At 38.5% G+C, this 25,096-nt stretch overlaps 1 protein-coding gene and 1 non-coding gene across 13 annotated transcripts in view; one reads left to right on the plus strand and one right to left on the minus strand.

The window, feature by feature from the left end:
* SLC44A5 (solute carrier family 44 member 5) overlaps positions 1-25,096 on the plus strand; it is a 436,507-nt gene that overhangs the window by 40,555 nt on the left and 370,856 nt on the right. The window lies entirely within an intron of this gene.
* On the minus strand, positions 18,963-19,068 carry LOC139035312 (U6 spliceosomal RNA). Its single transcript, XR_011487983.1, has one exon. It is a non-coding gene; the product is annotated as a U6 spliceosomal RNA (small nuclear RNA).

Raw genomic sequence — 25,096 nt, forward strand, 5'->3', positions numbered from 1 at the left:
CTAATGTTAGGACTTCTCTGTCACTCAGTGAAGAATGTTCCTAGCTTCAAATTGCAATGGGTTCTTTATTTAAAATTTCACTAATAGGCTTTATCGTAGTCTTCGTTCAGATTTCTCAATCTAATCAGTCTCCCTGCCTTCTGTCCTCTTGGGGACGTGTCTCCTGGGACCCTGCATTCCCTGGGTCCAGGGCCTTTCCAAAGCTGTTCTCCTGAGATTTACTCTCTTCCAAACAGCGATTTCTATTTCTTGGATCTTATGTGTTTTTTTTGTAACTGATACCTACAAGTTAACTTCCTAAACAAGGATGTGTAGGAGGAAAGCATCTTGTAAACCAGAACTATCTTGATTCTACATTTGCACTTAATTAATCCATTCATTTAGCTGGAAATAGAATCCTTGGTTGAAAATCATTTGCTTTCAGAACTTTGAAGGCATTGCTTTAGTGTTTTCTAGCACGTAGTTTTGTGGATGAAAAAAAATCTGATGTCAGACTAATTTTGTTCTTTGATTACCTGTTTTTTTTTTTTTTTAATTTCATTTGTTCTTTAGCTGGGTCTTCACTGTAGTGTGGGCTCTTCTCCAGTTGCAGAGAGTGGGGGCCACTCCCGAGTTGCGGTGTGTGGACTTCTCATTGTGGTGGCTTTTCTTGTGGAGCACAGGCAGGGCATGTGGGTTGCAGTAAGTGCGGCGTGTGGGCTCAGAAGTTGCAGGTCCCCCGCTCCAGAGCACAGGCTCAGTAGTTGTGGTGCAGGCGCTTAGCTGCTCTGTGGCATGTGGAATCTTCCCAGATCAGAGATGGAACCCCTGTCTCCTGCATTGGCAGGCAAATTCTTTACCGTTGAGCCACCAGGGAAATCCCTGATACCTATTTTTTTTTCCTTCCTCTCTGGCATCTTTCAGGCTTTTTTCTTTATTCTTTGTGTTTCAAACAATTTACATATATATATGTATTTACTTTTAATGTAAATGTATTTTCTTATATTATTTCTTTGATAATCTTCTCCCTTCTATGTACTCTCTCCCAGTTTCTCCAAAATTCATTAGTGGATATTGAATATTCTGGATTTATCCTCTTTGTTTTTTTATTCCATATTTTCTGTTTTTTTGTCCTATTGTTCTATGTCCTGGGATATTTTATTTACCTGGTTTTATCTTCTAATACTTCTCTTGAATTACGTTATTCATCTAAAGCACTTTCTTGTTTACTTAAAAAAAATGATATTTTCTTCTTGTCTATATTTTCTAGAATCTCTCAGAATAATATTTTGAGGTTTTAAAAACTTCTCTTAGATCTCCCTGGATTATTGTTGCTTTTCGTGGGATCATTTTTCCCCTGCTAGTTCATTTTTATCTTTCTTTTTTAATATTATAGGCTTTACTCAAATATCTGGGGATTTTGGTGGACTGTTTATATGGAAGAATGAAACTGACTGGGGCTCTGGGAATGTGAGGTGGTTTACTGACTAGCATTCTCTGCTTTTTGGTTCATGGTTGGGGTACCAGCCATTAAGCTTGGGAATCCCTAATAACCAGGCCAAGGAATGCTTTAATCAACACTCTTAACACTTATGGCAACCCACTCCAGTATTCTTGCCTGGAAAATCCTATGGGCAGAGGAGCCTGGTGGGCTACGGTCCCTGGGATCACAAAGAGTCGGACACATCTGAGTGTCTGAGCATACTAACACTAAGACTTGCTGCTTTACTTTTTCCTAATATGATCAGAGACGATAGCTCAGATTTTTGTGCTAGGTTACCTGCCTGGCCTCAGATAGTCTTACTTCCTGGAATTGGGGAGAGGCTAACTGTTGACTCTTCTATAAACCAAGGATCAGTAAATGTTTTCTGTAAAGGTGTGATAGTAATATTTAGAATTTGTGGGTCACATACAGTTTCTATCACATAGGTTTTTTTTTTTTTTTCCCAAACAATGCTTTAAAATGTAAAAACCATCCTTAGATAACTGGCTGTGCAAAAAGAAGTGGTGGGCAGCAGTTTGCTATACTCTTGCAAAACAGACCTGCTGTTAGTCCCTGTTTTCAGTCCAGTGTTTCACTCAACTTCTGAGTCTCAGTCCTGTGTGGGATTGGGATTTTATAAAGCAGCTTGAGCTCCCTTGAGTTCTGCCCTGCCTCCTGAACTTCAGCCTTTCTTCACTTGTATTCCAGGCTGTTTCTTTCTTCCCTGATTTCTTGGTTACTAGACTTACATATCGGAGAAGGCAATGGCACCCCACTCCAGTACTCTTGCTGGAAAATCCCGTGGACGGAGGAGCCTGGTAGGCTGCAGTCCATGGGGTCACTAAGAGTCGGGCACGACTGAGCAAGTTCCCTTTCACTTTTCACTTTCATGCATTGGAGAAGGAAATGGCAACCCACTCCAGTGTTCTTGCCTGGAGAATCCCAGGGACGGAGGAGCCTGGTGGGCTGCCGTCTATGGGGTCGCACAGAGTCGGACACGACTGAAGCGACTTAGCAGCAGCAGCAGCAGCAGCAGACTTATATCTGCTTTCTTTCTTCCCGGAGTCTGTTGAAAATTCATGCCCACTATGGCTCCCTCCCTGCTGTTTTTGTTATTGTGGTTCCTATATGCTCTTGGTTCCTATCACTTCCAAATTCCCAGTATCATCAGTTGCCAGTACCTGCATCTCTTGAGTGTGAGGGTTCTGTCTCACTGTAGGAGCTCGCTCTGCCTGCCCATGGGAAGAGCCAGGGAATGTCTCCTCCCGCCAGTCTTCACCACTAGTTAACAGGAGTTGATAAATAAATACCCCAGCTTCCTTGCTCCTCTGTGAAATATCTCTGAGGTACGTTGTTCTCTGGCTCCAGAATGGCTAAGCAGGATTGACTCGAGGTGCTAATAGTATGTTGTTTGCTAATGAACCCTTGATTGGCCCTCCCTGGTTCTGTGACTCCCCTGACTCACCTGACTCACTCTCCCTCCTCTTCTAAAGATTCCTGGGATTCCTCCTCCCATGAATTGCTTGAATTAAAATCCTTGTGGAGAGTCTGCTGGTGCTGAGGAGCCAAAATGGAGACTAACCATGGAGACCATGGGTTAGTTTTTTCCTTTATTATAATTTTAATTAAATCTCAGGTAGAAGGAACAGATAGCCTTGAGTACTACTTTTATTATATTGAATCTGAGTCCGATTAATCAATATTATTGATACTGTGAGTGTTTACTATGGACCAGGCATTGTCTGTGGGGGACAGAATCATGAATTAGCCTTGACTTCTAACCTGCAAGGAACTTGCATTCTGCAGAGCAGATAATCCACACAGTAAAATGTTTGAAATATTATTAAGAGAGGTTGAGATGGATGTGTCATGGGGCTCAGCGGGCATGAGAAGTTATTTGCAGATGGGTGACCAGGATGGCTTCAGGAGGGGATGTGGGCTGTGTAAAGGAGAAATCAGTTTGAAAACAGAATGATGGAGCTAGGCATTCCTAGGGGAGAAAACAGAACCAACACAAACCCTCCTCAAGAGCCATGTGACAAGGAATGGTTGACTCGAGAGAAGCTTTCTATTTCTAAAAGAGGAAAAAATGATGTGAAACAAGCATGTTGTTGTTGTTTAGTGGCTAAGTTGTGTCTGACTCTTTAGTGACCCTTTGGACTGTGGCCCACCAGGGTCCTCCGTCCATGGGATTTTCCAGGCAAGAATGCTGGAGTGGGTTGCCATTTTCTCCTCCAGAGGATCTTCCCCATCCAGGGATTGAACCCATGTCTCCTGCATTGCAGGCAGATTCTTTACCACTAAGCCACCTGTAAGTCCCCAAAACAAGCACTAGTACATGTAAAAACACAGATGTGTGTGTATGTGTGTGTGTGTGTGTGTGTGTGTGTGTGAATTCGTTAATTCAAATTATAAGGAGATGGTCACATGAATATTGATGGAGGTTGCTGATAATTGACTTATACAATTAAGAGTTTGGAATTGATGTAGGAAAAAATGGAAGCCATCAGATTCCTCTGGGAAGGGAAATTAAAAACGTATTTAAGTGAGAATTAGTGAATAAGGATATTTTATTTTGTGAAGGATAGATTGAACAGAGACGAGGAGGAAGCTGCTGCAGGTGAGTATAATTTTTCAGTCTTCAGTGGGGGACTACGGGATTGGGAATCTTAGGACTAATTTGAGAAATATGGAAGAAAAAGCTGAACAGCTAAAGGAGGAAAAAGCAGATAGTGGTATGGAATCTGGGAAGCAAGGGGAAAAATTCTAAGAAAGAGATCAAGCTCTTAGGAATCTCTCAAAGTAGGAAGGACACTAGGGAAAGTGAAAAACGAGCTAGGTCTGTGTCTGGTCTAGTTAGAATTGAGAGGGTGAGCTGATAGGTTTGTTGGGAAGAACTATACTTTATCTTCTATTTGTCCTGCCGCTACTTCTGATGATTTATGGCCTTCAGAAGAGTTGTTAAGGAATTATGTAAAACTAACATTGAAGGTTAAGCTTTGGATTTATTTTGAAAAATACATTTTTTTGGTACCAGTACTTAAAGGGGTTTTAATGAGCATAATTAAACAGAAAATATATCCTTCATCGGTAATAAAGTCTTGAGCTTAAGTGAAAGACTCTTAGAGCTTTCAAATTGTACATTAGAATTTCTATTTAAATTGACTGACTGCTGTAGCCACAATAGTTGTTTTGCTGACTTCCCTGTGAAGACTTCCTGTATGGAGAAAAAGTGCAAAACAGAATTTACTGCATTCCCACAATGTCAATTTCTTAGGCACCGATCCATAAATTAGCATTATTAGTGGGGAAGGACACCTTGTGTCTAGCTACATGTATTTAACTATATGCTGAAAAGACTGTGTTCATTACTGTAACTGTAAGGTAGCTGTAGCCACACATTAATAAGTTATGAGCTACTATTTCAGAGAAATTGCTCTACCAATAATAAGTAGCCTATGTTCTATATTTTTTCTCCCTTGGATATCTGTATAGAGTACAATTATTCAGAAAACAATCTCAGAGAAATGGGAAAGCTTAAATTATAACCTGCCTTTGCCCCAGCATCCTCACCCTTATTAAAAAGCATTTAGAATTATTCTAGCATATTAGTTGCTCTTTCAGACCCTAAATCTTAAGCTCTTTTTTTAAAAACTTCATAATCCTTTCAAGGTCACCTCCCACTGTCTTTTCTGTTAGCAACTGCTGTTAGTGTTATCAAACTCTTAAGTTTTCTACATTTTTATGTGTAAGTCATTTACTCTAGAGGTTCTTTTGCCATCCAACATCATGGAAGCAGTTTATAGGAATTCTACTGTCTTCTTAGGATTTTAGAATCAACAATTCTTCAAAAACTCTTAGGTACACTGAGAACTCCTTTCTTCTAATCTCATTCATTCTTTGTTGTTGTTGTTGAATTAGTGGGCTGTTTTAATTCTCTAGACTAGTCTCCTCTTGTCTGTAGTTGAAGTAACAGAGCCATCTCCATTTAGCATAAGCAGGAAGGGAGAAGATATCAATAGCACACGAGACTGTCTGTACATGATTGACCATAATTGGGAGGACATGTGGACTGGCCACAAACTAATTTTGGAATCTTGGTACCACGTTGGTACCATTTGTGCATTACCCATCTCCTGTCCAGGAAGGATAACCACAGCAGTCAGGGGTCACAAAACTGGCTTGAAGGACAGGGTTCTATTTGCGAGCCATCCAAGAGGAGCAGCCGTGCTCACCAGACTTGGCCGCCAAACTCAGTAGGTTAATACTAGACAAGGAAATGTGGAGAATACAAGTTAGAGGAGAAGCCTACTTCCCCTTGGACCCCCCCCCCCCATCCTTATCCCCACTTCCTACTCTATTCTTAAGGAGGAGAAATGAGGAAAAATGATCAGCCCACAGGTGTGATTGGCTCTCGCTTCCTTCCCCACCAAGCCTGGAAATGAAGTGCTAGTGCCATTTCTACCTGGGAGATGGCCCCACCGGGCCCTTCTGGTTCTTCCTGATCTTCTAGCGAAGGGGGTGGGGGGGCGGCGGCCAGCAAACCAGCACACCTGTCATCATTCTCTTTTCCTTCCACACCCGCATCCAGCTGATGGTCACTCATTCTTTTAAACTGATATATTAATATCATTGCTTATAACCTACATTAATATAGTTAGAATACCTCTGCTTTGTTACTCTCAGATATTTCTGCTTAGCAAATTATATGAATGGTCCTGATTCCAGGACAAGGGAGTACATCTTCTGGGGAAATTCTGATGTTATTATATCTGGGGTAGAGCACATTTTCTTTCCACATCTAGCTTTGGAAAAAAGTGTTAGAGATGATAAAAATATTGACCTTTTGGCAGGATGGTTTATTTTCATGCTGATACTAGAACTTTGGGACAGTGCTATTTTGCATGGCTATTTAAAATTACAGTAAGAAAGTAAAAACATATTCTGCTTTAACCATAACTGGAATTGACACTTTTGAAAATAGACCCAGTCTCAGACCTTCAAAAAATAAAGCCGTTTTTATTGCCAATTTGGTTCTATCAAGATGACTTCTGAATCTCATAGAAGAGCTTTAGTTGTTACAAGTAGACTTGAGGTGACAATCATGTGTATTTTTTATCATAATATAACAGTACTATGATAAACTTCTGTCCCTTCTAATTTTATATGAATTGGGACTCTAATTATCAGGCACTGAGTCTCAATAACTTCTGGTGCTGTGGCATTCTGTTTTCTCCCAGTCTCACAGGCTTCAAACACTGATTTTAGAAGTGCCTCATTACTGCATAATGTTCCTAGTTCATTGTCATGAGCAGAGAGCCAGAAGTAGGATGTTTTAAGGTAGTTATTTGAAGACAGTAAAGTTCTTTCTTTTTTCCCCAGTTTTTTTACATTTGAATAATGCTTTAGTATGAAAAATAACACTTTCAGTATTGTTTTGGAAGCCAAATTTTAATTGCATGAAATTTCAAAAGTTTGCCTCTCAAATGTTACTTTACTACCTATAAAGCTCTATCCATATCAGGTAGGAAAAGCACCTCATACTTTTCCAGTGCCAGTCACTTCAGATACACTGTGTTATTCATTCTCATAATTGTTTTTGGAGGTAGAAATTATTACCCACATTTTATAGAGGAGGAAACTGAGAGTCAAAGAGGTAAAATGATTTGCAGAACTCATAAGTACAAAGCAAGGACTTGAACCTGGATCTGACACCAAAGACTGTCTAACTTTCCACTCTACTGCCTGGAGTGAGGAGAAAGAAATGTGTCTAGTCAAACAAATGGATAGGGCCATCTGGAAGGGTAGTTCTGCCAAGTTCTAATAGGGAAAGTGCTGGACCTCTTTATAACTAACATTAATGTGAAGTTGAATCCCTTTACTGAATGATCACACTCTTATAAAACACTCTGATATGCATTTTAGTTCTGAGTTCCCATACATGAGAGCACAGAATTGGCCATAATTGCTGCTGCTGTAACTTTGTACATTATTGGCAATTTTTTGAGGCAAGGTGAATTTTCCTGTTTAGCAAGAGCTTGATTGTTCTCTCTAGACTTCCCTTAATCTCCTGCTGAGATCTTGCTAAACATTTTGAGGATGAACTAATCAGTGTTTTGTATCCTTTCAAAAATGTGAATGCTTTTTTTTTTTTTTTTAGCATAATTTAATGTGAGGCTATTCAGATGGAAATAGATCGAAAGACTCCCTTGCCAGACATGGTTTCTGAAAATGGGTTGGCTTAGTGATGCTGATGGGTAGACAACCTCATTAAGGTTTAACCTGAAGTAGAAACCTCAGATAAATATTTCTAAATGGGGAACAATTTATAAACAACTTTGAATCATTTATTCTTTTATTCTCAGGATTGTTCCAGGTCATTTGCAGATACTGAAATTCCTTCTGGGGGGTATTATGAGAGGGAGGTAATCTGTTCACAAATCCTCAGAGCCAAATTGATAAGCTTTTAATTCTTACGCTTTAATGCCTATTGATCCTATTGATTGATGCTTGAAAATCAAATTTGTTTTTCCCTCACCCTAGTGAATCACTTCAGCATAAAATTAAGATGCTTAATTTGAAATGAATTCTCCCCAAAGCAGAAACAGCTCTAATTTTCCCGTAAAGGCCATCAGTGCTGCTTCTTTGGGTTTAGTGTTAGATGACAGTACTGTTCATGTCCTTTCTGGGTCAAGATAGTTCATTGGTATATTCAGACTTTTAATAAGCCAAAGTGTATTTGGATAGTATGTTGAGTAACGAGGTGAAAATGTTGTGATGACTTTGGTAAGAATCTTTTAATATAATTTCACATCATTTAAATATGTAGAGACATGGAAATAAACCAGTCTGTCTCTTTTTTCTGTATGCTGCTAGGTACAGATTTTAAATTTCAGCAGCATAATTCAGATTTTTGCCTTATGTACTTTATTAGTAATCTGTATATTTTCTGATTAAACATTTTAAGGAAAGTTCTTATGATTTGGGCTTTCCTCCTTATGTACTTTATTAGTAATCTGTATATTTTCTGATTAAACATTTTAAGGAAAGTTCTTATGATTTGGGCTTTCCTGGTAGCTCAGCTGGTAAAGAACCCGTCTGCAATGCAGGAGACCTCGGTTTGATTCCTGGGTCAGGAAGATCCCCTGAAGAAGGGATAGGCTATGCACTCCTGTATTCTTGGGCTTTCCTGGTGGCTCAGATGATAAAGAATCCACCTGCAATGTGGGAGACCCTAGATTTGATCCCTGGGTTGGGCAGATCCCCTAGAGGTGAGCATGGCAACCTACTTTAGTATTCTTGTCTGGAGAATCCCCATGAACAGAGGAGCCTGACAGGCTAAAGTCTGTGGGATTGCAAAGAGTCGGACACGTTTGAAGCAGAGTCAGATATCATACACTGCATGTGTAATTTTCAGACACCTTTGTGAAAACCGAAATAGTCAAATGCCTCCATATCTGGTGCAGTGAAACAATTGTGTTATTTTCAGTTATATGGTTTAGGATGATGAGTTCACATAAATATAACCATTTTTCTTACATTTGATACCAAGACTATGACCCTGGCTTGTTTTATGAAGAGAAAAAGCATATTCTAAGTTATTTGTCTATATATAGTTTATCTTACAATATTGGTTCAATTATTCTTTAATCCTTTTGGCTATCATCTTTAATAAAAAATAATTTTCCAAATAGTATTAAAGATAGTATTTGAATGAGATGGTAAGGAAGAAAATTTGAAGCTTTTAGAGTTCAGAGTAGGCACAACAGATAAAGTTCTTATACAGAATGTTTTCTGAATGAGGCCCTTTCTTATATAGGTGTGTCATTAAAATACAAATGAGTATTTTAAAAATATTAACTTTACACATACCATCATCATCTTATACTTCAGTGTTAGTGACTTAAACCATCATCATCTTATACTTGTGTTAGTATTTGTCTTAAGTTGTTAACTTCAGCAATTGCTTGACTTAGTTTTGTATCTCCCACAAAAACTCTCTCTGAGGTTTTGCTGTAAACTCTACTTACATCCAAAATCCTTTTATTTTCCCACCAAAGCAGGGGTTATTTTATTTGCATACTTTTTTCTTCCAGCTTTATTGAGATATAATTGATGCATAGCACTGTAGAAGTTTAAGGTGTTTGACCTACATACATCATGAAATGATTACCACAGTTTTATTGACTATCCATCATCTCATACAGATCCAAAATAGAAGGAAAAGAAAAAGAAATATTCCTTGATGAGAACTCTTAGGATTTACTTTTAACAACTTTCATATATAACATACAGCAGTGTTAATGACCTTATTATTGACTATATTCCAGAGACTGTACATTCATCCTCCTGACTGACTTGTTTTGTAACTCGAAGTTTATCCCTTTTAATTTCCCTCATCTATTTCATTCATCCTCCCACTCCCTGCCCCTCTAGTAATCACCTGTATGTTCTCTGTATCTATGACTGTTTCTGCTTTCTTTCTTTCTTTTTTTAGATTTGACATATGAATGAAATAGAATATTTGTCTTTCTCTATTTGACTTACCCACTTAGCATAATTCCTCTAGGCCCATCCATATTGTCATAAGTGGCAAGATTTCATTATTTTAATGGCTGTGTAATGTTCTTATGCGTGTGTGTGCATGTCCATGCCTCATCTTTATCCTTTGAACACTTAAATTGCTTCTGTATCTTGGCTATTGTGAATAATGACATTTGCAAACTTTCATGAAATGTTCTTGTGTAGAACTATACTATGTTAAACCAAACTTTAGTATCTTAATGATATTTATGTGTAATCTATATTTAAAATACCTATTATCAATCAAAGATAAAGAACCTATTATCAATCAAAGAGAAAAAAATAACATAGAAATTTCAGTAGTTGAAAGGAACTCTAAACAATTTCAAAACAGACAAAAGTTTTAAAATATAATAGATAAATATATCTGAGAAAACTTCACAGTGTTTTCTTGTGAGCTGTTTCTTGGGTTGTTTCACTTTTAAAAAAAATTAATTTATTTTTTTATTAAAGGATAATTGCTTTACAAAATTTTGTTTTCTGTCAAACGTCAACCTGAATCAGCCATAGGTATACATATATCTCCTCCCTTTTGAACCTCCCTCCCATCTCCCTCCCCATCTCACCCCTCTAGGTTGTTGCTGCTGCTGTTGCTAAGTTACTTCAGTCGTCTCTGACTCTCTGCGACCCCATAAACGGCAGCCCACCAGGCTCCGCTGTCCCTGGGATTCTCCAGGCAAGAACACTGGAGTGGGTTGCCATTTCCTTCTTGGAGCCCCTATTTGAGTTTCCTGAGCCATACAGCAAATTCCCATTGGCTATCTATTTTACATATGGTAATATAAGTTTCCATGTTACTCTTTCCATATATCTCACCCTCTCCTCCCCTTCTCCCCATGTCCATAAGTCTATTCGCTATGTTTATTTCTCCACTGCTGCCCTGTAAATAAATTCTCTACCACTTTCCTAGATTCTGTATAGGTGCATTAGAATACAATATTTATCTTTCTCTTTCTGACTCACTTCACTCTGTATAATAGGTTCTAGGTTCATCCACCTCATCAGAACTGACTCAAATGAATGCCTTTTTATGGCTGAGTAATATTTCATTGTGTATATGTAGCACAACTTCTTTGTCCATTCATCTGTTGATGGACATCTAGGTTGCTTCCATGTTCTAGCTATTATAAATAGTGCTGCAGTGAACAATGGGATACATGAGTCTTTTTCAATTTTGGTTTCCTCAGGGTATATGCCTAGGAGTGGGATTCCTGGGTCGTCATATGGTGGTTTTATTCCCAGTTTTTAAAGGAATCTTCCATAGTGGCTGTATCAATTTGCATTCCCACCAACAGTGCAAGAGCATTCCCTTTTCTCCACACCCTGTCAGCATTTATTGTTTGTAGACTTTTTGATGATGGCCATTCTGACTTGTGTGAGGTGATATCTCATTGTTGTTTTGATTTGCATTTCTCTAACAATGAGCGATGTTGAGCATCTTTTCATGTATTTGTTAGCCACCTGTGTGTCTTCTTTGGGGAAATGCCTGTTTAGGTCTTTTCCCCACTTTTTGATTGGGTTGTTTGTTTTTCTGGTATTGAGTTGTATGAGCTGCTTGTATATTTTGGAAATTAATCCTTTGTCAGTTGTTTCATTTGCTATTATCTTCTCCCATTCTGAGGGTTGTCTTTTCACCTTGCTTATAGTTTCCTATGCTTGCCAAAGCTTTCAAGTTTAATCCGGTCCCACTTTTTTACTTTTGTTTTTATTTCCATTACTCTAGGAAGTGGGTCATAGAGGATCTTGCTTTGATTTATGTCCTTGAGTGTTCTGCCTATGTTTTCCTCTAAGAGTTTTATAGTTTCTGGTCTTACATTTAGGTCTTTAATCCATTTTGAGTTTATCTTTGTGTATGGTGTTAGGAAGTGGTCTAATTTCATTCTTTTACATGTAGCTGTCCAGTTTTCCTAGCACTAGGGTTGTTTCACATTTTGAAGCTTATTATGGTGTCATGACAGGTAGAACAAAGTGTCAGAGTGAAAAATCATAGCTAAGAAAATTGGGTGATGGCTCTCATGTTGATAGAGAAAAGGATTTTGGGAGGCTACAGATTGTGAGTTGGCTGAAGGTAAAGATTAAGATTTCATAAGTATTAGAAAGATAAAAGTTATAGTGTTATCTTAACAATTCCTGTCATAAAATAATAAATAAAATTATGCAAAATGGTGATGTAATTTTTGGAATCATCTCTAAAGAAAAGAAAGATGTTTAGGAATTGAAAACATTTTTTATAGAGGAGTGATGATGGGGATGGGGTAAAAGAGAAAGAAAATATTAATAAAAATGTAAAATACTAGACTCTAATGTGATTATCTACAAGGGGAATATTTACCATAATTTTAGAAATATCCTAAAGTGTTTGTTACAATGAAAAAATATTACATTAATGTGTCTCTTGATGAGAAGTAACCCGAATTTCAAAGTGAAAATTTTCACATTTCCCTTATTCCAATGCAAATCAGATTATAGCCATCACTTTATGGTAAATTTTAAAGTAATAAGCAATAAATTTTGAAATAACTATAATATGACAGTAAATGATAACCTCAATCACTTTTCTTCAGCATTTGTTGAAAGTGCCAAATCTTGTTTTGACTCCAGTAGAGAAGGGGTCCTTAGGAAATTGGAAGGATTTTGTGATACCAAATAGTTAAAATTTAAAGCATTTGATTTTCTTTAATTTTAATTTAGCCAAGGATCACAGGACTCTCCCAATGCTTCCTAAATGATAAAGTCATTAACTATTTATTTATTGTTTATAATACTGGAATATTAAGCCCTGCAGTACTGAATGTTATGGGTGCTGGAGATATGTAGTGAAAAATACCAAGGCCACTGTTCTCATAAAATTTACATTCCCTGGGAGAAGAAAGACAATAAAAAGAAGTGACAAATGTGTGTAAAGTATACCAATTTGCATTAAATACTATGGAGAAAAAAATTAAGCGGGGTAAGAGTAATTTTTTTTTTTAGGATAAGAGTAATTTGAACAAATTACCCCAGCATAGCTCCATTGTAATAAAATATTTCTATTCTTGTCCTTTCTATTGTCAAGAAATTTGCTAATAATAAACTCTGAAATATAGTGAGACTCCATGACTAATTACACATAATTGGTTTCTCTACTTTTTCACATACTACAGAGAACAGACTGATGCCAGTAAATTTGGATCATGCATAGAGAAGATTTCAGATAAAAATAATGCATGGAAATAGACACTGACATCTTGTTTGCTGCTAGAAGCCACAATTAATGGCTAGCAGACTGTTGAATTAGCCTATGGACAGATGTATGAGAGTCTTGAAGCCAAGTAGTTTTAATCAGGGGTGATTTTTAACCCTATTAGAATTTTTACAACTTACTGTTCAATTGCTCAGTCATGTCGATTCTTTGTGACCCCATGGACTGCAGCATGCCAGGCTTCCCTGTCCTTCACCATCTCCTGGAGCTTGCTCAAACTCATGTCCATTGAGTCGGTGATGCCATGCAACCATCTCATCCCCTGTTGTCCCCTTCTCCTCCTGCTGTCATTCTTACCAGCATCAGGGTCTTTTCCAATGAGTTAGGTCCTTCTCATTATATGACTAAAGTACTGGAGTTTCAGCTTCAACATCAGTCCTTCCAGTGAATATTCAAAACGGATTTCCTTTAGGATTGACTGATTTGATCTCCTTGTAGTCCAAGGGACTCTCAAGAGTCTTCTCCAACATCACAGTTCAAAAGCACCTATTCTTCAGTGCTCAGCTTTCTTTATGGTCCAACTCACATCCATACAAAACCATAGCTTTGACCAGACGGACCTTTGTTGGCAAAGTAATGTCTCTGCTTTCTAATATGCTGTCTAGGTTGGTAATAGCTTTTCTTCCAAGGAGCAAGCGTCTTTTACTTTCATGGCTGCAGTGACCATCTGCAGTGATTTTGGAGCACCCCCCCCAAATTAACTCTCTCTCTGTTTCCATTGTTTCCATCTGTTTGCCATGAAGTGATATGAGCAGATGCCATGATCCTAGTTTTCTGAATGCTGAATTTTAAGCCAGCTTTTTCATTCTCCTCTTTCACTTTCATCAAGAGGCTCTTTAGTTCTTCTTCACTTTCTGCCATAAGGATGGTGGTATCTGCATATCTGAGGTTATCGATATTTCTCCCTACAGTCTTGATTCCAGCTTGTGTTTCATCTAGCCGGGCTTTTTGCATAATGTATTCTGCATATAAGTTAAATAAGCAGGGTGACAGTATACAGCCTTGACGTACTCCTCTGCCAATTTTGAACCAGTCTGTTTTTCCATGTCCGGTTCTAACTGTTGCTTCTTGACCTGCATACAGATTTCTCAGGAGGCAGGTCAGGTGGTCTGGTATTCCCATCTCTTGATGAATTTTCCACAGTTTGTTGTCATTCACACAGTCAAAGCTTTGGCTTAGTCAATAAAGCAGAAGTAGATGTTTTTTTTTTTTTCTGGAACTCTCCTGCTTTTTTGATGATCCAGTGGATGTTGGCAATTTGATCTCTGGTTCCTTTACCTTTTCTAAATCCAGCTTGAACATCTGGAAGTTCATGGTTCATGTACTGTTGAAGCCTGGCTTGGAGAATTTTGAGCATTACTTTGCTAGCATGTGAGATGAGTGCAATTGTGAGGTAGTTTGAACATTCTTTGGTATTGTCTTTCTTTGGGATTGGAATGAAAGCTGACCTTTTCCAGTCTGTGGCCAATACTGAGTTTTCCAAATGCTGGCATATTGAGTGCAGCATTTTCACAGCATCATCATTTAGGATTTGAAATTGCTCAACTGGGATTCCATCACCTCCACTAGCTTTGTTCAAAGTGATGCTTTCTAAGGCCCACTTGACTTTGCATTCCTGGGTGTCTGGCTCTAGGTGAGTGATTGCAGCATCATGCTTATCTGGGTCATTAAGATCTTTTTTGTGTAGTTCTTCTGTGTATTCTTGCCACCTCTTCTTAATATCTTCTGCTTCTGCTAGGTTCATATCATTTCTGTCCTTTATTGTGCCCATCTTTGCATGAAATTTTCCCTTGGTATTTCTATTTTTCTTGAAGACAGCTCTAGTCTTTCCCATTCTATTATTTTCCTCTATTTCTTTGCATTGATCATTGAGGAAGACTTTCTCATCTCTCCTTGCTATTCTTTGGAACTCTGCATTCAGATGGGTATATCTTTCCTTTTCTCCTTTGCCTTTTGCTTCTCTTCTTTTCTCAGCTATTTGTAAGGTCTCCTCAGAGAACCATTTTGCATTTTTGCCTTTCTTTTTCTTGGGGATGGTCTTGATCACTGCATCCTGTACAATGCCGTGAACCTCTGTCCATAGTTCTTTAGGCACTCTGTCTATCAGATCTAATCCCTTGAATCTATTTTTGTCACTTCCACTGTATAATCATAAGAGATTTGATTTAGGTCATACCTGAATGATCTAGTGGTTTTCCCTACTTTCTTCAGTTTATGTCTGAATTTCACAATAAGGAGTTCATGATCTGAGCCGCAGTCAGCTCCCAGTCTTTTTGACTGTATAGAGCGTCTCCATCTTTGGCTACCTAGAATATAATCAATCTGATTTTGGTATTTACCATCTGGTGACATCCATGTGTAGAGTTGTCCCTTGTGTTGTTGGAAGAGGATGTTTGGTATGACCAGTGTGTTCTCTTGGCAAAACTCTGTTAGCCTTTGCTTGGCTTCATTTTGTACTCCAAAGCCAAACCTGCCTGTTCCTCCAGGTATCTGACTTCCTACTTTTTCATTCCAGTCCCCTATAATGAAAATGATATCTTTTTTGGGTGTTAGTTCTAGAAGGTCTTGTAGGTCTTCATAGAATGGTTCAACTTCAGCTTCTTTGGCATTACTGTTTGGGGCATAGACTTGGTTACTGTGATATTGAATGGTTTGCCTTGGAAATGAACAGAGATCATTCTGTTGTTTTTGAGATTGCATCCAAGTACTGCATTTTGGACTCTTTTGTTGACTATGATGGATACTCCATTTCTTCTAAGGTATTCTTTCCCAGAGTCATAGATATGATGGTCATCTGAATTAAACTGGCCCATTCCAGTCCATTTTAGCTCACTGATTCCTAAAATGTCTATGTTCACTCTTGCCATTTCCTTTTTGACCACTTCCAATTTGCCTTGATTCATGCACCTAACATTCCAGGTTCCTATGCAGTATTGTTCTTTTTTTTTTCCATTTATTTTTATTAGTTGGAGGCTAATTACTTTACAATATTGTAGCGGTGAATCAGCCATGGATTTACATGTGTTCCCCATCCCAATCCCCCCTCCCGCCTCCCTCTTCATCCTATCCCTCTGGGTCTTCCCAGTGCACCAGCCCTGAGCACTTGTCTCATGCATCCAACCTGGGCTGGTGGTCTGTTTCACCCTTGATAGTATACTTGTTTCAATGCTGTTCTCTCAGAACATCCCACCTTTGCCTCTCCCACAGAGTCTAGAAGTCTGTTTTGTACATCTGTGTCTCTTTTTCTGTTTTGCATATAGGGTTATCATTACCATCTTTTTAAATTCCATATATATTCATTAGTATACTGTATTGATCTTTATCTTTCTGGCTTACTTCACTCTGTATAATGGGCTCCAGTTTCATCCATCTCATTAGAACTGATTCAAATGAATTCTTTTTAATGGCTGAGTAATATTCCATAGTGTATATGTACCACAGCTTCCTTATCCATTCGTCTGCCAGTGGGCATCTAGGTTGCTTCTATGTCCTGGCTATTATAAACAATGCTGTGATGAACATTTGGGTACACATGTCTCTCTCAGATCTAGTTTCCTCGGTGTGTATGCCCAGGAGTGGGATTGCTGGGTCATATGGCAGTTCTATTTCCAGTTTTTTAAGGAATCTCCACCCTGTTCTCCATAGTGGCTGTACTAGTTTGCATTCCCACCAACAGTGTAAGAGGGTTCCCTTTTCTCCACACCTTCTCCAGCATTTATTGCTTGTAGACTTTTGGATAGCAGCCATTCTGACTGGCGTGTAATGGTACCTCATTGTGATTTTGATTTGCATTTCTCTGATAGTGAGTGATGTTGAGCATCTTTTCATGTGTTTGTTAGCCATCTGTATGTCTTCTTTGGAGAAATGTCTGTTTAGTTCTTTGGTGCATTTTTTGATTGGGTCATTTATTTTTCTGGAATTGAGCTTCAGGAGTTGCTTGTATATTTTTGAAATTAGTCCTTTGTCTGTTTCTTCATTTGCTATTATTTTCTCCCATTCTGAGGGCTGTCTTTTCACCTTGCTTAGAGTTTCCTTTGTTGTGCAAAAGCTTTTAAGTTTCATTAGGTCCCATTTGTTTATTTTTGCTTTTATTTCCAATATTTTGGGAGGTGGGTCATAGAGGATCTTACTGTGATTTATGTCAGAGAGTGTTTTGCATATGTTCTCCTCTAGGAGTTTTACAATTTCTGGTCTTACATTTAGATCTTTAATCCATTTTGAGTCTATTTTTGTTCTAGTTTTGTTCTAGAAAGTGTTCTAGTTTCATTCTTTTACGAGTGGTTGACCAGTTTTCCTAGCACCCCTTGTTAAAGAGGTTGTCTTTTTTCCATTGTATATTCTTGCCTCCTTTGTCGAAGATAAGGTGTCTGTAGGCTCGTGGGTTTATCTCTGGGCTTTCTATTTTGTTCCATTGATCTATATTTCCGTCTTTGTGCCAGTACCATACTGTCTTGATGACTGTGGCTTTGTAGTGTAGCCTGAAGTCAGGCAGGTTGATTCCTCCAGTTCCATTCTTCTTTCTCAGGATTGCTTTGGCTATTCGAAGTTTTTTGTATTTCCATACAAATTGTGAAATTATTTGTTCTAGTTCTGTGAAGAATACCGGTGGTAGCTTGATAGGGATTGCATTGAATCTGTAGATTGCTTTGGATAGTATACTCATTTTCAGAATGTTGATTCTTCCAATCCATGAATTCGGTATATTTCTCCATCTATTTGTGTCCTCTTTGACTTCTTTCTTCAATATTTTATAGTTTTCTATGTATAGGTCTTTTGTTTCTTTAGGTAGATATATACTCCTAAGTATTTTATTCTTTTTGTTGCAATGGTGAATGGTATTGTTTCCTTAATTTCTCTTTTTGTTTTCTCATTGTTAGTGTATAGGAATGCAAGGGATTTCTGTGTGTTAATTTTATATCCTGCAACTTTACTGTATTCATTGATTAGCTCTAGTAATTTTCTGGTAGAGTCTTTAGGGTTTTCTATGTAGAGCATCATGTCATCTGCAAACAGAGAGAGTTTCACTTCTTTTCCCATCTGGGTTCCTTTTATTTCTTTTTCTGCTCTGATTGCTGTGGCCAAAACTTCCAAAACTATGTTGAATAGTAGTGGTGAGAGTGTGCACCCTTGTCTTGTTCCTGATTTTAGGGGAAATGCTTTCAATTTTTCACCATTGAGGATAATGTTTGCTGTGGGTTTGTCATATATAGCTTTTATTATGTTGAGGTATGTTCCTTCTATTCCTGCTTTCTGGAGAGTTTTAATCATAAATGGATGTTGAATTTTGTCAAAGGCTTTTTCTGCATCCATTGAGATAATCATATGGTTTTTATCTTTCAATTTGTTAATGTGGTGTATTACATTGATTGATTTGTGGATATTAAAGAATCCTTGCATTCCTGGGGTAAAGCCCACTTGGTCATGATGCATGATTTTTTTAATATGTTGTTGGATTCTGTTTGCTAGAATTTTGTTAAGGGTTTTTGCATCTATGTTCATCAGTGATATTGGCCTATAGTTTTCCTTTTTTGTGGCATCTTTTTCTGGTTTTGGAATTAGGGTGATGGTGGCCTCATAGAATGAGTTTGGAAGTTTACCTTCTTCTGCAATTTTCTGGAAGAGTTTGAGTAGATAGGTGTTAGCTCTTCTCTAAATTTTTTGTAGAATTCAGCTGTGAAAAATATGGAACGCTTCACAAATTTGCATGTCATCCTTGCGCAGGGGCCATGCAATCTTCTCTGTATTGTTCCAATTTTAGTTTATGTGCTGCTGAAGCGAGCACTGCAGTATTGTTCTTTACAACATTCGTCTTTACTTCTATCACCCGTCACATCCACAACTGGGTTTTGTTTTCACTTGGACTCTGTCTCTTCCTTGTTTCTGTAGTAATTTCTTCACTGATCTCCCCGAGCATATTGGGTACCTACAAACCTGGGGAGTTCATCTTTCATTGTTATATCTTTTTGCCTTTTCATACTGTTCATTGGGTTCTCAAGGCAAGAATACTGAAGTCGTTTGCCATTTTCTTCTCCAGTGGACCACATTTTGTCAGAACTTCCCACCATGACCCATCCGTCTTCGGTGGCCCTACATGGCATGGCTCATAGTTTCACTGAGTTAGACAAGGCTGTGGTCCATGTGATCAGTTTGGTTAGATTTCTGTGACTGTGGTTTTCATTCTGTTTGCCCTCTGATGAATAAGGATAGCACTCAGTGCATCTAGCATAACTGTCCAAGTTTCATACCCAGTGCTTGATGCTAACTGATTGTGGAAACCAGGACTGTCCTTTCTGTAACCTGCCCAAGTCCTCCCACCTGTGTGTTTCTAACTCTGTGCTCTTCTGTGTGATTCCTGACATTCAAACTCTTCCACTTTTTGTGTTCATAGCCTGTCCGTCATTTAAAACCCTATTTCAGGGCTACCTTCTTGTCCCTGACTTCTCATCATGGTTTCCTATTACACTTGTTTGAGTCAGACTATGACTACTTATTAAGGACTGTTTATTTAGTACAGTTTCTGTATATTTCACTTTAACACTTTAAGAGCACTTATTTTTTCATGGTTTTGTTCTTGCAAGACTTATCAGTAGATGATAGACTTTGTGTGAGGAAGTACATGTCTGCACACCTAGCACAGTGCCTGGAAAGTGGCCTGTGGTCAGTAAGCAGTTAGTGCTTCTCCACTGACTCCCTGATGCCTTTGGGAATTCTTGAGTGGCTATCATTGAAATTATCTGAGTTATGTTATAATAATAATAATCTGTTTTATCTTTTGATTTTGGGGGGAAATGTGTGACTGAGATCACTCTGCACTTTCCTTCTCTTTGGATGAGTTTGATTACGTGTGGATGTGTTTTTCTCAGAGTAGTCAGTATTGGCTTTATGACAGTGCTTCAATATTGAAGTCTCAGACTTCCCTGGCAATCCAGTGATTAAGACTGTTCTTCCCCTGTGGGGGTGCTGGCTCAATCCCTGTTTGGGGAACTAAGGTCCCACATTCCATGTGGTGCAGCCAAAAAATATAAAAAAATATATTGAGGTCTCAGGGTCTACATTGAAATATCACAGAATCATTGATGATAGAAGGAATGTGTACATTATTCATGTCCTGTAGTTCTATATAAAGCTTGAGGTTTCTTGGAATATGATCTTTACTTTTTTTTTTTAAAAGCAGCTAGCCAACCAACACTGTTAGGGCAGTGTTTATATATGTATGTTTCCTTTTCTCTGAGTGGAAGAGCAATTCAACATTGTGCAGCCTTTGTGCTCATAGATGATAAAGGGCAGTAAATTGTGCTTGTCTTGAATACCCACTTCTGTTGTTTTAGTATAAATGTAGTATCTGTGCTGGTTTCTAGGCAGCAGTCTGAAACTTGGAACAGAAAATAACTGATATGTCTGCATAAGCAACACACTTAATCTTTGGTAAAGTAATTTTGTCAAGTGATAAAAATTGTAGATAGTATGTTTCTAAAACTTGTCAGGCATTAACTCCAGTTTTCTTGCCCTTACTTGAACATCTTGCTCAACTATCTTGCTGTTACTTCTAGAGAAGTAAAAAAAGAAAAAGAAAAATGTGAAGAAAACAGAAATCAGAATTGGAAGGGCATTTGTGGGGCAAATTATATACATCTACCTTAGTACTTTCTACTGTTTCCCCATCTATTTGCCATGATCTTAGTTTTCTGAATGTTGAGCTTTAAGCCAACTTTTTCACTCTCCTCTTTCACTTTCATCAAGAGACTCTTTAGTTCTTTGCTTTCTGCCATAAGGGTGGTGTCATCTGCATATCTGAGGTTAGTGATATTTCTCCCAGCAGTCTTGATTTCAGCTTGTGCTTCACTCAGCCCACCATTTCTCATGATGTACTCTACATATAAGTTAAATAAGCAGGGTGACAATATACACCCTTGACGTTCTCCTTTCTCTATTTGGAACCAGTCTGTTGTTCCATGTCCAGTTCTAACTTGCTTCCTGACCTATATACAGATTTCTCAAGAGACATGTCAGGTGGTCTGGTATTCCCATCTCTTTCAGAATGGGAATTCTTTACAGTTTGTGGTGATCCACACAGTCAAAGGCTTTGGCATAGTCAATAAAGCAGAAGTAGATGTTTTCTTGGAACTCTCTTGCTTTTTCGATAATCCAATGGATGTTGGCAATTTGACCTCTGGTTCCTCTGCCTTTTCCTAAACCAGATGGGGAAACAGTGAAAAAAGTGACAATTTATTTTTTGGGGGCTCCAAAATCACTGCAGATGGTGACTGAGGCCATGAAATTAAAAAACGCTTACTCCTTGGAAGAAAAGTTACGATCAACCTAGAAGGCATATTAAAAAGCAGAGACATTACTTTGCCATCAAAGGTCTGTCTAGTCAAGGCTATGGTTTTTCCAGTGGTCATGTATGGCTGTGAGAGTTGGACTATAAAGAATGCTGAGCGCTGAATAATTGATGCTTTTGAACTGTGGTGTTAGAGAAGACTCTTGAGAGTCCCTTAGACTGCAAGGGACAGTCCATCCTAAAGGAGATCAGTTCTGAATATTCATTGAAAGGACTGATGTTGAAGCTGAAACTCCAAAACTTTGGCCTCTTGATGCGAAGAGCTGACTCATTTGAAAAGACCCTGATACTGGCAAAGATTGAAGGTGGGAGGAGCAGGGGACGACAGAGGATGAGATGGTTGGATGGCATAACTGACTCAATGGACGTGAGTTTGAGTAAACTCCGGGAGTTGGTGATAGACAGGGAGGCCTGGTGTGTTGCAGTCTATGGAGTCGCAAGGAGTCGGACATGACCGAGTGACTGAACTGAACTGAACCATAGTACTTAGGGCTTCCCTAGTGGCTCAGGCAGTAAAAAATCTGCCTGTAATGCAGAAGACCTGGGTTCAATCCCTGAGTTGAGAAGATACCCTGGAGAAGGGAATGGCAACCTGCTCCAGTAGTCTTGCCTAGAAAATTCCATGGACAGAGAAGCCTGGTGGTGTAATGTTCATGGGGTTGCAAAGAACTGGACATGACTGAGTGCCTAACTCTTTCCGTATACTCATCAAATTGCTATTATTTGACTATGATTTTTTTTTTCTTGAAAGCAGCAATTCTGCTTTATTTCACTTCTGAACCTAGCACAATGCATTGCTCATAGGTGCTCAATAAATGGCTGCTGAATTTATATTTTTGGAGTAGGCTAATATATTTGCTGCTGTTTAGTTGCTAAGTCACGTTTGACTCTTGCAACTGCTTGGACTGTAGCCCACTAGGCTCCTCTGTCCTTGGGATTTCTGTGGCAAAAATGCTGGAGTGAGTTTCCATTTCCTTCTCCAGGGGATCTTCCTGGCCCAGGGATTGAATCCCAGTCTCCTATATTGGCAGGTGGATTCTTTGCCACTGAGCCACTAGGGAAGCTTGGGCTAATATATAATGAAAATTTAATAATTTAGACTGAAAAAGTGAATTCTTAGTTTAACTCACTGACCACAAATTATATATTTACAGATGTATTAAATAGCAATAAAAATGTCTATTGTCTACTGAATTCTTGAGTGACATCCAGTTCAGGTGACCAGAATACTGACACACACTGTGTATATAATGTGTATGGGTTTGACCTTGTAGCTGGGAATTATAAATAAGTCTGATTTGGATTTCAGTTATTGTGGAAACACTTAAGGCTTATACATGTGAATCATGTCCTTTTCTTTCCTTGTTTTGAAATGTTATCAATATTTTCCTAGAGGTGATATTCTGCCTATCTTGCCACTTCTTTGCACTTAGATAATAATACTTGTTGAGTGTTAAAAGTGCCCTGATGGGTCACCAGAAAACTTTCTAGATGTGAGATATGCAGAAATTGGCAATTTCTAAATCATAGGAAACCACGAGGTAAAGCTATTGATTATAAAGTATGTGAACTTAAGCTATAGGTCACTATGTTTCACTCCTTCCTTCCACATAGTCCTTCCACTTTAAGGAAAAACAGAAAACCTTTTCCTTAATTGTGCTTACTCTCTCAAAAGATGTGTGTGTCACTTACCAATGCCTACATGCATACCATATTCCAAACTCTATCAAGTCCTCATCCTCAGGATAAAATGTCTCCCCCTTGCCTGGCATATTAAGATGCCTTTGGGGAAGAATTTATGGAAAACTTTATTCATATAAAAACAGGCTTGGGAAATAAGTCTAGATCAGATTTTTTCTCCACCTTTTAGTACCTAAGGCAGGAATTGCTCCTTTGGCCTCCATCTATAATCCCCTTCTTCCTAGCATCTTTCCGGTGGCCATTTGACACAATTCTGGCAAATGATAAACAAAAACCTCTGGGTGGGGCCTCTGGGGAAGCTGGGAGATTCAGTGAGTAGACCCTTCTGACTTTTCCCACTTCACTCTTTCTTGCTTCTTTCTGCCTGAAGTCCTCTGATGCCTGAAAGTGCAGAAGCTACCATGTAACTAAGATGCAGTAGTTACATAGTGGTGCATGTTGGGGCAGAAGGAAGAAGAGCCTTCTTATATCCTTGTCCACATTGTTGCTTTGTTGTGGTTTAGTTGCCAAGTGTGTCTGACTCTTTGCAACCCCATGGCTTGGCAGCTTAAAGCACACCAAATTGTCCCCCTCCAGTCCTCTTGTTTTTGTTGTGGTTTATTTTTAATAGCAATGACCGTTTCTTATTTAAGCCACTGAAAGTGATTGTTATATTCCAGTTGAACATACTTCTAACTTGGTCTTCAGTTTCCTCATTTATAACTTGGGGATATTAAAACTACCTACTTCATAATGGTGATATGTGAATGAAATTAATTAAGTGAGAGGCACAGCAAAGTGCTTGGCTCAGAGTAAACACTAAATACGGTTTAGATAACATCATTATTCTAACCTGAATATTTTCTTCATTATATTTATGTTAGAAATGTATGTTGCAAAATAGATCATATGCAATTCAGTGCACCTTTATCATGATCTTGTCTTCTTTTCTGAAGATTATTTTTAGCATTTTTTGATGGTTTTTTGCTTTTAGCATTTTTAAGAACAGTTTTGTTGAGGTATTACTGACTACAGTTAACTGTACATGTTTAAAATTACCGATATGTTAAGTTTGGATGTATGTATTACCTGTGAAACCAGGTTGTTGATATTTCTTCTGGCAATCTTGATTCCAACTTGTGGTTCATCTTGCCCAGCATTTCACATGATGTATTCTGCATATAAGTTAAATAAGGAGAAAGTGAAAGTCGCTCAGTTGTATCCAACTCTTTGCAACCCCATGGAGTCCATGGAATTCTCCAGGTGAGAATACTGGAGTGGGTAGCCTTTCCCTTCTCCAGGGGATCTTCCCAACTCAGGGATTGAACCCAGGTCTTCTGTAGGTCCCCTGCATTGCTGGTGGATTCTCTACCAGTTGAACCACAAGGGAAACTCAAGAATACTGGAGTGGGAAGTCTATCCCTTCTCCAGAGGATCTTCCTGACCCAGGAATTGAACTGGGGTCTCCTGCATTGCAGGTAGATTCTTTACCAACTGAGCTATCAGGGAAGCCCTTTAAATAAGGAGGGTGACAATATACAGCCTTGTCACACTCCTTCCCCAATTTTGAGCCAATCAGTTAGAGTATAAACTAATTCTGTTTGGAGGAAGAGTGGTCTAAACTTTGAAAAAGTTTAGACCATCACTATAATCAAGGTAATGAATATATCCATCACATACCTTTGTAATCCCTTTATTCCTTCACTTCCCACCTCTCCCCCCTCTGGATGACCACTTGTATGCTTTCTATCACTATAGATTATTTTTCAGTTTTTAGAGTTTTATATAA

Source organism: Odocoileus virginianus, chromosome 5, assembly GCF_023699985.2.
Source record: "Odocoileus virginianus isolate 20LAN1187 ecotype Illinois chromosome 5, Ovbor_1.2, whole genome shotgun sequence".
Lineage (NCBI taxonomy): Eukaryota > Metazoa > Chordata > Mammalia > Artiodactyla > Cervidae > Odocoileus > Odocoileus virginianus.